Source organism: Triticum dicoccoides, chromosome 7A, assembly GCF_002162155.2.
Source record: "Triticum dicoccoides isolate Atlit2015 ecotype Zavitan chromosome 7A, WEW_v2.0, whole genome shotgun sequence".
NCBI classification, from domain to species: Eukaryota; Viridiplantae; Streptophyta; class Magnoliopsida; order Poales; family Poaceae; genus Triticum; species Triticum dicoccoides.
The window spans coordinates 495,131,213-495,144,213 of record NC_041392.1 but is presented as its reverse complement, the minus strand read 5'-3'; the positions used below and the strand labels follow the sequence as shown (position 1 = coordinate 495,144,213).

At 39.4% G+C, this 13,001-nt stretch overlaps 1 long non-coding RNA gene across 2 annotated transcripts; it reads right to left on the bottom strand.

The window, feature by feature from the left end:
* Window positions 1–7,891: 7,891 nt before the first annotated feature.
* LOC119332754 lies at window positions 7,892–12,446 on the bottom strand. Of its 2 annotated transcripts, none has more exons than XR_005161134.1 (2): window positions 10,794–12,446; window positions 7,892–10,697 (listed from the first exon to the last, which is right to left on the bottom strand). It is a non-coding gene; the product is annotated as an uncharacterized LOC119332754 (long non-coding RNA). The 2 variants fall into 2 exon arrangements; XR_005161135.1 differs by having other exon boundaries at window positions 7,892–10,668.
* Between the last annotated feature and the right edge of the window lie 555 nt (window positions 12,447–13,001).

Sequence of the window (13,001 nt, the reverse complement as noted above, 5' to 3'; positions counted from 1 at the left end):
CAATGACTCATGGGTGACATGTATGGAAGAATTATGAACGGTGGCTTTGCCACAAATAGGATGTCAACTACATGATCATGCAGAGCAATATGACAATGATGGAGCATGTCATAATAAACGGAACGGTGGAAAGTTGCATGGCAATATATCTCGGAATGGCTATGGAAACACCATAATAGGTAGGTATGGTGGCTGTTTTGAGGAAGGTATATGGTGGGTTTAAGGTACCGGTGAAAGTTGCGCGGTACTAGAGAGGCTAGCAATGGTGGAAGGGTGAGAGTGCGTATAATCCATGGACTCAACATTAGTCATAAAGAACTCACATACTTATTGCAAAAATCTATTAGTTATCGAAACAAAGTACTACACGCATGCTCGTAGGGGGATAGATTGATAGGAAAAGACCATCGCTCGTCCCCGACCGCCACTCATAAGGAAGACAATCAATAAATAAATCATGCTCCGACTTCATCACATAACGGTTCACCATACGTGCATGCTACAGGAATCACAAACTTTAACACAAGTATCTCTCAAATTCACAACTACTCACTAGCATGACTCTAATATTACCATCTCCATATCTCAAAACAATTATCAAGTATCAAACTTCTCTTAGTATTCAATGCACTTCATATGAAAGTTTTTATTATATCCCTCTTGGATGCCCATCATATTAGGACTAAATTCATAACCAAAGCAAATTACCATGCTGTTTAGGACTCTCAAAATAATATAAGTGAAGCATGAGAGTTCATCTATTTCTTCAAAATAAAACTACCACCATGCTCTAAAAGATATAAGTGAAGCACTAGAGCAAACGACAAACTACTCCGGAAGATATAAGTGAAGATCAATGAGTAGTCGAATAATTATGCAACTATGTGAAGACTCTCGAACATTTAATAATTCCATATCTTGGTATTTTATTCAAACAGCAAGCAAAGCAAAAGAAAATGACATTCTAAGAATAGCAAACATCATGTGAAGAAGCAAAAACTCAGGATCAACCGAAACTAACCGATAGTTGTTGAAGAAGAAAGGTGGGATGCCTACCGGGGCATCCCCAAGCTTAGAAGCTTGAGACTTCTTGAAATATTATCTTGGGATGCCTTGGGCATCCCCAAGCTTGAGCTTTTGTGTCTCCTTAATTCCTCTCATATCACGGTCTCCCTAAATCTCAAAAGCTTCATCCACACAAAACTCAACAAGGACTCGTGAGATAAGTTAGTATAAACCATTGCCAAAACCTTATCATACTCTACTGTAGCAAATCATTAAAATTATTATTAAAATTGCATACTAAATGCTTCTACATATTTAATAGTCCTATCCTCAAATAGAATTATTAAAGAAACAAACATATGCAAACAATGCAAGCATAATAGCAATCTGCCTAAACAGGACAGTCTATAAAGAATGCAGCTAGATCCATACTTACCTAACTCCAAAAATTATTAAAGAAAATTCCACTGTAGTAAATTTATCAGAGCTTAATATGCAAAAGGTTTGAACATTTTATCACATTCTGAATTTTCTAGGGAATTATTGCAACAACGGTAAACTTTCTGTTTTCAAACAGCAACATGAAGACTTGTAAAATAGGCATTGTAAAGGTTATCAATTCCACTTTTATTGAAATAAAAGATGCAAAACATTGTTCTAAATACAGCAAGCAAATCCTACCAAAATAAATTGATGCTCCAAGCAAAACACATATCATGTGGTAAATAAAAATATAGCTCCAAGTAAAGTTACCGATGGAAGTAGACGAAAGAGGGGATGCCTTCCGGGGCATCCCCAAGCTTAGGCTCTTGCCACTCCTTATTCCATAGTCCATTGAATCTTTACCCAAAATTTGAAAACTTCACAACACAAAACTTAAAGTAGAAAACTCGTAAGCTCCGTTAGTATAAGAAAATAAAACACCACTTCAAGGTACTGTAATGAACTCATTTTTTAATTATATTGGTGTCAAACCTACTGTATTCCAACTTCTCTATGGTTTATAAACTCTTTTACTAGCCATAGATTCATCAAAATAAGCAAACAACACATGAAAAACAGAATCTGTCAAAAACAGAACAGTCTGTAGTAATCTGTAACTAACGCAAACTTCTGGAACCCATAAAATTCTCAAATAAATTGCTGGCCCTGAGGAATTTATCTATTAATCATCTGCAAAAATAATTAACTAAATAGCACTCTCCAAATAAAAATGGCAGCAATTCTCGTGAGCGCTAAAGTTTCTGTTTTTTACAGCATGATCATAAAGACTTCACCCAAGTCTTCCCAAAGGTTCTACTTGGCACAAACACTAATTAAAAGCATAAAACCACATATAAACAGAGTCTACATGAATTATTTATTACTAAACAGGAACAAAAAGCAAGGAATAAAAATAAAACTGGGTTGCCTCCCAACAAGCGCTATCGTTTAATGCCCCTAGCTAGGCATGATGATTTCAACGATGCTCACATAAAAGATAAGAATTGAAACATAAAGAGAGCATTATGAAGAATATGACTAGCACATTTAAGTCTAATCCACTTCCTATGCATAGGGATTTTGTGAGCAAACAACTTGTGGGAACAAGAATCAACTTGCATAGGATGGTAAAACAAGCATAACTTCAAAACTTTAAGCACGTAGAGAGGAAACTTGATATTATTGCCATTCCTACAAGCATATATTCCTCCCTCATAATAATTTTCAGTGGAATCATGAATGAATTCAACAATATAACCAGCACCTAAAGCATTCTTTTCATGATCTACAAGCATAAAATTTTTATTACTCTCCACATAAGCAAAATTATTCTCATTAATAATAGTGGGAGCAAACTCAACAAAATAATTATCATGTGAGGCATAATCCAATTGAAAACTAAAATCATGATGACAAGTTTCATGGATATCATTATTCTTTATAGCATACAAGTCATCACAATAATCATCATAGATAGCAACTTTGTTCTCATAATCAATTGGAACCTCTTCTGAAATAGTGGATTCATCACAAAATAAAATCATGGCCTCTCCGAAACCACTTTCATCAACATAATCATCATAAATAGGAGGCATGCTTTCATCATAATAAATTTTCTCATCAAAACTTGGGGGACAAAAAATATCATCTTCATCAAACATAGCTTCCCCAAGCTAGTGGCTTTGCATATCATTAGCATCATGGATATTCAAGGAATTCATACTAACATCATTGCAATCATGCTAATCATTCAAATATTTAGTGCCAAACATTTTATAGATTTCTTCTTCTACCACTTGAGCACAATTATCCTTTCCATCATACTCACGGAATATATTAAAAAGGTGAAGCGTATGAGAAAACTTAATTCCATTTTTTAGTTTTCTTTTATAAACTAAACTAGTGATAAAACAAGAAACTAAAAGACTCGATTGCAAGATCTAAAGATATACCTTCAAGCACTCACCTCCCCGGCAACAATGCCAGAAAAGAGCTTGATGTCTACTACACAACCTTCTTCTTGTAGACGTTGTTGGGCCTCCAAGTGCAGAGGTTTGTAGGACGGTAGCAAATTTCCCTCAAGTGGATGACCTAAGGTTTATCAATCCGTAGGAGGCGTAGGATGAAGATGGTCTCTCTCAAGAAACCCTGCAACCAAATAACAAAGAGTCTCTTGTGCCCCCAACACACCCAATACAATGGTAAATTGTATAGGTGCACTAGTTCGGCGAAGAGATGGTGATACAAGTGGTATATGGATAGTAGATAAAGGTATTTGTAATCTGAAATTATAAAAACAGCAAGGTAACTAATGATAAAAGTGAGCGTAAACGGTATTGCAATGCGTGGAAATAAGGCCTAGGGTTCATACTTTCACTAGTACAAGTCCTCTCAACAGTAATAACATAATTGGATCACATAACTATCCCTCAACATGCAACAAAGAGTCACTCCAAAGTCACTAATAGCGGAGAATAAACGAAGAGATTATGGTAGGGTACGAAACCACCTCAAATCGATTCTTTCCAATCAATCCGTTGGGCTATTCCTATAGGTGTCACAAATAGCCCTAGAGTTCATACTAGAATAACACCTTAAGACACAAACAACCAAAACCCTAATGTCACCTAGATACTCCAATGTCACCTCAAGTATCCGTGGGTGTGATTATACGATATGCATCACACAATCTCAGATTCATCTATTCAACCAACACATAGAACCTCAAAGAGTGCCCCAAAGTTCCTACCGGAGAATCACGACGAGAACGTGTGCCAACCCCTATGCATAGGTTCATGGGCGGAACCCGCAAGTTGATCACCAAAACATACATCAAGTGAATCACGTGATATCCCATTGTCACCACAGATACGCACGGCAAGACATACATCAAGTGTTCTCAAACCTTTAAAGACTCAATCCGATAAGATAACTTCAAAGGGGAAACTCAATCCATTACAAGAGAGTAGAGGGGGAGAAACATCATAGGATCCAAATATAATAGCAAAGCTCGCGATACATCAAGATCGTATCACCTCAAGGACACGAGAGGGAGAGATCAAACACATAGCTACTGGTACATACCCTCAGCCCCGAGGGAGAACTACTCCCTCCACGCCATGGAGAGCACCAGAATGATGAAGATGGCCACCGGAGAGGGATTCCCCCTCCGGCAGGGTGCCGGAATGGGTCTAGATTGGCTTTCGGTGGCTACAGAGGCTTCTGGCGGCGGAACTCCCGATCTATTGTGCTCTCGGATGTTTTTAGGGTATATGGAGATATATAGGCGGAAGAAGTACGTCAGGGGGGCCACGAGGGGCCCACGAGGGTGGAGGGCGCGCCCAGTGGGGTGGGCGCCCCCCTACCTCGTGGCCTCCTCGAAGCTTCCCTCGCGTGCACTTCAAGTCTTCTGGGCTTCTTTCCTTCCAAAAATGGGTTCCGTGAAGTTTCAGGTCAATTGGACTCCGTTTGGTTTTCCTTTTCTTCGAAACCCTAAAACAAGGTAAAAACAGAAACTGGCACTAGGCTCTGGGTTAATAGGTTAGTCCCAAAAATAATATAAAAGTGTATAATAAAGCCCATAAACATCCAAAACAGTAGATAATATAGCATGGAGCAATCAAAAATTATAGATACGTTGGAGACGTATCATATACTATTAGGCCGTGATCACTCGGAAGGTGATCACGTGTATATACTTATACATAATATATGATACTTGTGGTGACTAAAGTCGGGTCGACTCGTAGAGTACCCTCGAGTGATTCACGGATTGGGACTGAAAGGATGTTTGTCGTGACGACCCTCTGACTGGACCTTTGTGGCGGAGCGACAGAGCAGGTTGAGACCACCTAGGAGAGAGGTGGGCCTGGCCCTGGTCGGCATCCATGGTTAATTCAATTAACACGCTTAACGAGATCTTGGTATTTGATCTGAGTCTAGCCACTAGCCTATACGCACTAACCAACTACGCAGGAACAGTTATGGGCACTCGACGTCGTGGTATCAGCCGAAGCCTTCTTGACGTCAGCGAGTGAGCGGCGCGCCCCGGATTGGACTGGAATGCTTGTTCTTGTATTAGGGAGGCTAGGTCTACTTCCGTCCACCCACACAACGTGCAGGTGTGCAATGGGCGATGGGCCCAGACCCCTGCGCCATAGGATTTAGACCGGTGTCTGACCTCTCTGTTGTGCCTAGGTGGGGTTGCGACGTGTTGACTTCCGAGGCTGGGCTTTTGGGGCAAGGGAATGTTATAGTAAAAGAACGTATCCAAGAATTTTTCAACTGTGTTGGTAATTTAAGTCTTGATGATGCTCATATTCTTAAAAGGACTAAATCTTATGCAGAAGCTATTTCAACACTAGTTCTGAAACTTGAAAATAAATTTATTCGTACCGACCCTACCTTGCAGAGATTGTTTTTTGAGCTACCCATTATAAAGAATCCTAAAGCTAAAAAGTTGGCCACCCTTGTTCTTATGAATGAATTTGATTACATAGTATGGGAAGCAAGGGAAATTTTTGATTTCTATGGTATGAATCGTGAAAAACCGGTGATAGATGAAATTCTTTATAATAGTGATTGTGCATTAAGACATTTGCCTGGGAATAATCCAATCTTTGATGACAATCTTAAATAGGAAGTCCCTGTTTTAGATATAATCCAACAAGTTTTCAATGATGTTAATCAACACTATTCTTGGAATGTTGCCGGAAATCAAAAAGGATATGATGATAAGCAACTTGATAGTGCTAAGGTCTATATGGATAAGATGTTCTATGTTGTCTTTACCAAACCCCCTAACAAGGACACCTTTAAGCAAAATAGAAAAAAAGATGACAATACTTGATCCTTTGCATTATGCCTAGCTAGGGGCATAAAACAATAGCGCTTGTTGGGAGGCAACCCAATGAATAAAATCTATTTTTGTCTTTTTTCTTTCTGCTCTTGAGTGTTTGCACAATTATGCTACTATTACGATTTTGTTTTTTATGATTTAATTAGTGTTTGTGCCAAGTAAAGCCTTTAGGATCTTGTTGGGTGATAGTTCTTGCTGAAAAACAAAAAAATAATTTTCATTTTTAACAGAAGCGCGATAAAATACTGATTTTTTGCAGAATATTAATATACAAATTTCTCACGTTGTCCTAATTTTTCAGAATTTTTGGAGTTACAGAAGTATTCGAAATCTTCAGATTGCCACACACTGTTCTATTTTTGACAGATTCTGTTTTCTCTGCGTTGTGTGCTTGTTTTGATGATTCTGTGGTTTTCTTTGAAGTATTTTTGCCATAGAAAAGTTGGAATACAGTAGATATAATGCAAAAATAAAATATGAATGGGTTTGCAACAATACTTATAGTAGTGATTTGCTCTCTTATACTAACAGATCTCATGAAGGTTTTGTTAAGTTTTGTGTGATCGAAGTTTTCAATTTTTGGGTGACTTTACGATGGATGAAGGAATAAGGATTAGCAAAAGGCTAAGCTTGGGGATTCCTATGGAACCCCAAGATAATATTCAAGAAGTATCAAGCAACTAATCTTAGGGATGCCCCCGAGTGGCATCGCCTCTTTCTTCTAATAACATCAGAATTTTAGTTGAAACTATATTTTTATTCGTCACATATTATGAGTTTTTCTTGGAGCGTATTGTATGATATGAGTCTTTGCTTGTTTTGCTTTCTGTTCTTAGTCATGAATCCTTTCAGGACACACCTATTTGAAGGAGCCAAAATAATTCCATGACTTGTTAGAATTGCTATCTATGCTTCACTTAAATATTTATGAGCTATGGAATTGCTCTAGTGCTTCACTTATATCTTTTTTTAGCATGGTGTGCTTTAGTATTTTTGGAGAAATGCTCTCATGCTTCACTTAGATTTATTTGAGAGTTAGTAAAGATTTGAACAAATTCTCTCTTGCTTCACTTAAATTATTTTGAGAGAATAAATTTTTTATGCTCATGTTCTTCACTTAGATTTGTTTGAGCTATCAAAAGCAACATATGAAACTAGTCCCGAAGTGATAGATATCCAAGGAGAATATAATAAAAACTGTCATGAAGATCATTGGACAAAATAAACTTGATTCCTTGTAATAGTTTTGAGATATGTTGATATAATATGTGAGTCATGTTGATGAGGAATTATGCTTTAGTAAGAACTACCAAAAGGGCACGTGCATTGCAACGGGAAAAAAACTACACATAGTTCAATATCTCACAAATGGTCTTGTAGATTTGACAAACTATGGTTTTCAGTTCAAGCAAAACCAACTTAGGGCATCTTCAGATAATATACCAATAAATCATGACAGTTGTATGTATGTCAAAACAACAAACAATTGTATGTATGAGAAAAGAGAAGTGTATGTCTCGCTTCAACAGCCAAAAGAATCGGCCGAAAACTAAATTAATTTTATTCAAATCTTATGTCAAGGATATCAGTACAACTTTTAGATCATTTACAACCAGCCCCAAATAAATGCCCTCTAGCGAGGCCCAATATCATATGGTGGAACTACCCTGTCCTAGACCACCTGTACCTAACCCCTCTAAGCAAAGACTTAGGGAAAAGGTACAGCAATAAGAAACATACCTCTTCTATGTAAAAAGAACAGAAAAGAAAGATGTAAGAAGAAGAAGAGGATAGCAAAGCTAGAAAATAGGAAATTACAAGGAGATATGTATGATAAACCTGCAACGAAGCATGGCAGATCAATCCAGGTGAGATCCCTAGCAATCAAATCTTCTGAATTTCACATGATTGTGTCCTGCAGATCACTACTTCTCGATAATAGTAATACCCCACCTGATCAACATGCTTTGGCTAACACCAAAAGGAAAAAGAGATTAAAATCATATGAAACAGAGTCTGTTATGACTAATAAAGCTTAGAATCACAGGTTACATCACAGGTACACTGTCCATAAAAATATGGGAGAAACTACTTCTGCCTATATTAACATGGGAAAAGTGGCTAATACAGCTTATAATCACACTTACACTAAACTTTCCATTCTATGCATTAGAAGGAAAATCACAGTGCACCTACTGTGGAGATTATAACACATCGAGAGGAAAAACTTACACTGAATTTGGTAAGAAGATACAGCTACTGAATAATGTCAGTGAAGAAGTTGTACACTGTAAAACAACAGGTACTTCCTACTAATACTTTTGATTGCTGAGTTCAGAGATTACAACCTATCATAACACAAACTAAATTGGGAATTGAAGTAGAAAAGCAAGTCCTAACTACTGTAATTCCAGAGTCCCGCAAGTCTAAAAAACCAACAATGTACCTACCATCCGCGAACAACCGCTGTGACAGTGACATGGAGCCGTTTGTCCCGGCAGCAGCACGCGGAGCTTCTCCCAGTAGGGCGTGTGGGTGGACACGTCGCGCTCTTGGAAGGTGATGTGGAGCATGTTGAGCAGCCAGCACACGGTGGAGCAGTCCTTGAATGTCATGCGCTGGCCATCGGACGGGCAACGACTCTCGAACCCGGCCAAGGGATCTACGCCGCGGCCGCCATCTATAGCTAGGGGATGTGTCATCATTGTCGCGTCGCTAGGTCTTCTCAAGCGCCTGTGTGTATGCATCGACAATGGCGCGGAAGGCGATGAGGAGGTCTGAATCGGAGAGGCTTGCCGATTTGAGCTCCGGGCAACGGTAACACCTGCCTGACTTTCCAGGAGACACACTCTCGAGCTCACTATTACTCTGAATATGTGTTACTGAAATCATCAATATCGGGCGGCGATAACAACTAATAAACTGAAATCGTCAATATCGAGCTCGCATTAAGCATTTCATGTGTTACTAAGCATGCAAATCCTTCAACCAGAAGAAGTAATAGTATAGTTTTTGGTAAACACACTCATCTATTAATTGAATTAAAGAAAATAAAGAATATTTTCTTCCCTAACAGAACATGATTGGTTTCTCTCACACTATTGCTTTCAATACAGTGTATTAGCCAGAAACAAACTTATAGTAATTTTCCGTTTAAAAGAACATGCATATGTAGAGCTCTAGTGATATTATGTTCCGAGTTAACAACCAACATTATGTGTTAGGCAGATAGCAATTTTGTAGGTTGCAGATTAGAGCGGTGTAGCAAAACCATGAGCATGTAACATAAATTTTGCAGATCACAAGATTCACATGTGTTTGAAAGTCACGGATCGCTCCATGTCACATAAAAAACATAAATCACTATTATACCAAGGGTTGCATTCCTTCTACAAAATTACGACATCTACTGTTTGACTGTATACTGAGACTAAAAACATAATTAAAATTATTTAGCTATTTATACCCTTCAAAACAGTAATACCAGTAACCAAAAACACAACAAATAGATTTGTATATGCTGCTGAATGAAGTAAACCCACCAATTTATCCTTATAGTGATCATGAATGATCAGTTCCTGTATAGTAAACATAAGAAAACTAAATTTGATTCATATTCATTTATCGATGATAAACTTTACATGTATTTATCATAGTGTGCTCCTAATAGTATTTCCTGTGTAAGTGAACCAAAATCGCAAAGAGGCTACAATCGCACACATTGAAGACAAGGTTTTAGGAGTTCTAATAGAATTACACTTTTCATACTTCATTTTCTAGCTTTCTCAATACAGGGTTGACCATTTTTATATGTGTCATTTCTGTAGTGATACTTGGTTCTTATATTCAGAGCTCCTAAGTTCACTGAAAATCTTGAAGAAAAACAATAAATAAGAAAATTGTAGGGAGTTTGGCTTATCTGGCTTCCCATAACTATGGTTTCATGTCTTAGGAGTCATTTTTCATATTCATAAGCTCATATGTGCAGTTTGTGAGATGAAAAGAATTAGCTACGTAGATTAAAAACCAGTGCACAGTTTTGAATAATTCAGTGAAAGTGAAGCCAAAATAGAGAATTAGTGCATGTTGCATCATCATCATCAGTTAAATAATAGCAGCCAGAAATGCAAGTGTTCAAAATAAACATGTGTATATGTTAGGACAACACATGCAATATACTCACCAGATATGGTAGATTAGCCGTTGACACCCATTACTTAGGATGCCAACCACTCAATGCACTTTTGTCAACGGTGACCATTCCCCTCCATCTTCTGCACCCCAATTACAGTAGCGTGTAGTTGGCTTGCTACCAGACCTTGCTAATGGAAGCCATAGTGGAGTTGATGAGCTACAATGCCATGTTGTTTTCACTTTGGGTCGAAAGTGTGACTAATTATTTCCAAAAGAATCGATCAAGACAACTAATTACACTTTGAATACCTACCTGGGTTGTCGTCTGCAATTTGTCTTCTGAATATTTATTCCCTGCCTTTGATCAAACCAATTTGTCTTCTGCCAATAAATAGATTATTGCTCTGAAGGGCTCTCTGCGGAAACCTTTTTACATCGAGTAGATCACCCTTGGCTGCTGGAGCATTTGGACAACGAGAAACACAACAATCTTTAAAAGCATAAGGCCAAGTGAGCTAGACCTGCTACTTCACAGAACCACCCGAAAATCCTACGCCAATTCCAGTCCTGAGTAGACAATTTTGTTAACAGAGAAGAAGCTTTCTCAATTTCTGGATGTTCCAATGTTAGTTTGTGCAAAGATGTTGTTTATTCAACCGGCATAATCCATCCACAGGTCATCGCCAATAACAAAGTGCATTACACACAGAGGATGCAGAGCATCTTGAAGAAGTTCTCAGCAAAAATAATTATACTGGAACAAAAGGATATTAGTAATTCTAAAATTCTAATTGCAAGAACTACACCCATACTGTTTGGGTTTCTGAATCAATCAACATTATAGAAACTCCTGTTGCTGGGTGTTTTACCGGACGAAATCCTTTGCTTGCATAACACCAAACAACAAATAGGGCTTAGCCATATATGTGTGCGTAGCTTCAACAAACTAATCAAACAAAATTATTGCCTCTCAGTCTCAAGGAACCAAACGAAATCCAATAACTTTTCAACCTACCGCATCAAACTCGTACAATAGCATGGACTAAAGAATGGATTTTATTTTAACAAAAAGAACACACAAGCTAGCTATAGTTGGCCGTCGTGGACACCATCCGAACAGCAAAAAATGGTCTCGTACAATAGCATGGACTGAAGAATAGATTTATTTTAACAAAAAGAGCACACAAGTCAGCTGTAGTTGGCCGCCGTGGACACCATCCGAACAGCAAAAAATGGTTATACATCTGGTTTTGTAGGAGAATGACTTAATGTTCCCTCCATTCTCAGTGCTACCAACAGCGTCGGCTCCTTAGTGCTAGTTCAAGAGAAGAGAGAGAGAGAGAGATTGGTTAGGTCATATGACATAAGAGCAGCAACTTTCTGCTTCTCTGTGCTGATTGCAGGGAAACAAAACAGAGAGGGCCAGATCGGCCTCGCCACTCCGTCACCAGCTGCCACTGGTGAAGACCTCCCAGCCGTCCTCAACCTTGCCTGGCACACGACATGGCCCCGCCACCACCTCACCTGAGCTCGAACGGCTGCATGTGTCTGTCCCTGTGTAGCTGTTCAACCTAGGTCAGGGCGGAGATCTGCCAGCACCACTCGCTGCTCATTCTCCTGCCTCCCTGCCGATTGTCCTCCCACACAATCTTCCTGCCATGTTGTACGCTCTGCGGCAAGCCTGTGCGGGTGCTCGACGTCCGTGTTGCCCCATCCGCACTCGCCAAGATCCACCCTGTGCACTACCCGTTTCCCGTTGTCGGCGCTCACCACTCTAGAGAGAGATAGAGGAAACATGCTGGAAAGAGGGCGAGGGGCAATACCTGCAGAGCTCTGCCTACCAGCCATGAAGACCCGCCTCCGCCTGCAAGGACTTCGCGCCATCGCGCCGGATCCCTCCGTTGCCCGGCTCCAATGAGCTCCCACCTCGCCGCCCACCTCTGGATCCGCCTCCCCAGCCCCTTCCGCACATGGATCCGGCCCCTGCAAGCTCCAGCCGCCACCGCCGCCATTCATCGAGCAGCCGCGCCGCCGCCAGCCGCTCGAGCAACGGCGTTGACTCGGTCCAGGTAGCCTGTCGACGATAAAAAAAGACCGCGGGTTGAATACCCGAAAATACAACGGTTTTTATGTAAAAACGAAACGTTTTCTCACTTCAGCCATGTAAGATGGGACTGCGGGTTGAATTTACAGAAACAGAGGGACTTATTTGCAAAATTGCTAATGACAAACGACCAGAAGCGATAGCTGCTTTATTATTAGGGAAAGATATTGATGTTAAGGTTTCTGATTCCCTATGCAAGAACAAAAGTCAATAGTTATGCAGTGAAATTACATCTTACTTGTGGTGAATTATTCAGTGTTAGTTATGCTTAATGCTCGCTTATGAGATTTCTCGTTTCTTGGTTGGTCGCTTATCAATCTTTTGCTAGCCTTCATTTTGCACTAAGTATGATCACTACTTGTGCATCCAAAATCCTTTAAACCAGTTTTGCCACATGAGTCCACTATACCTACCTAT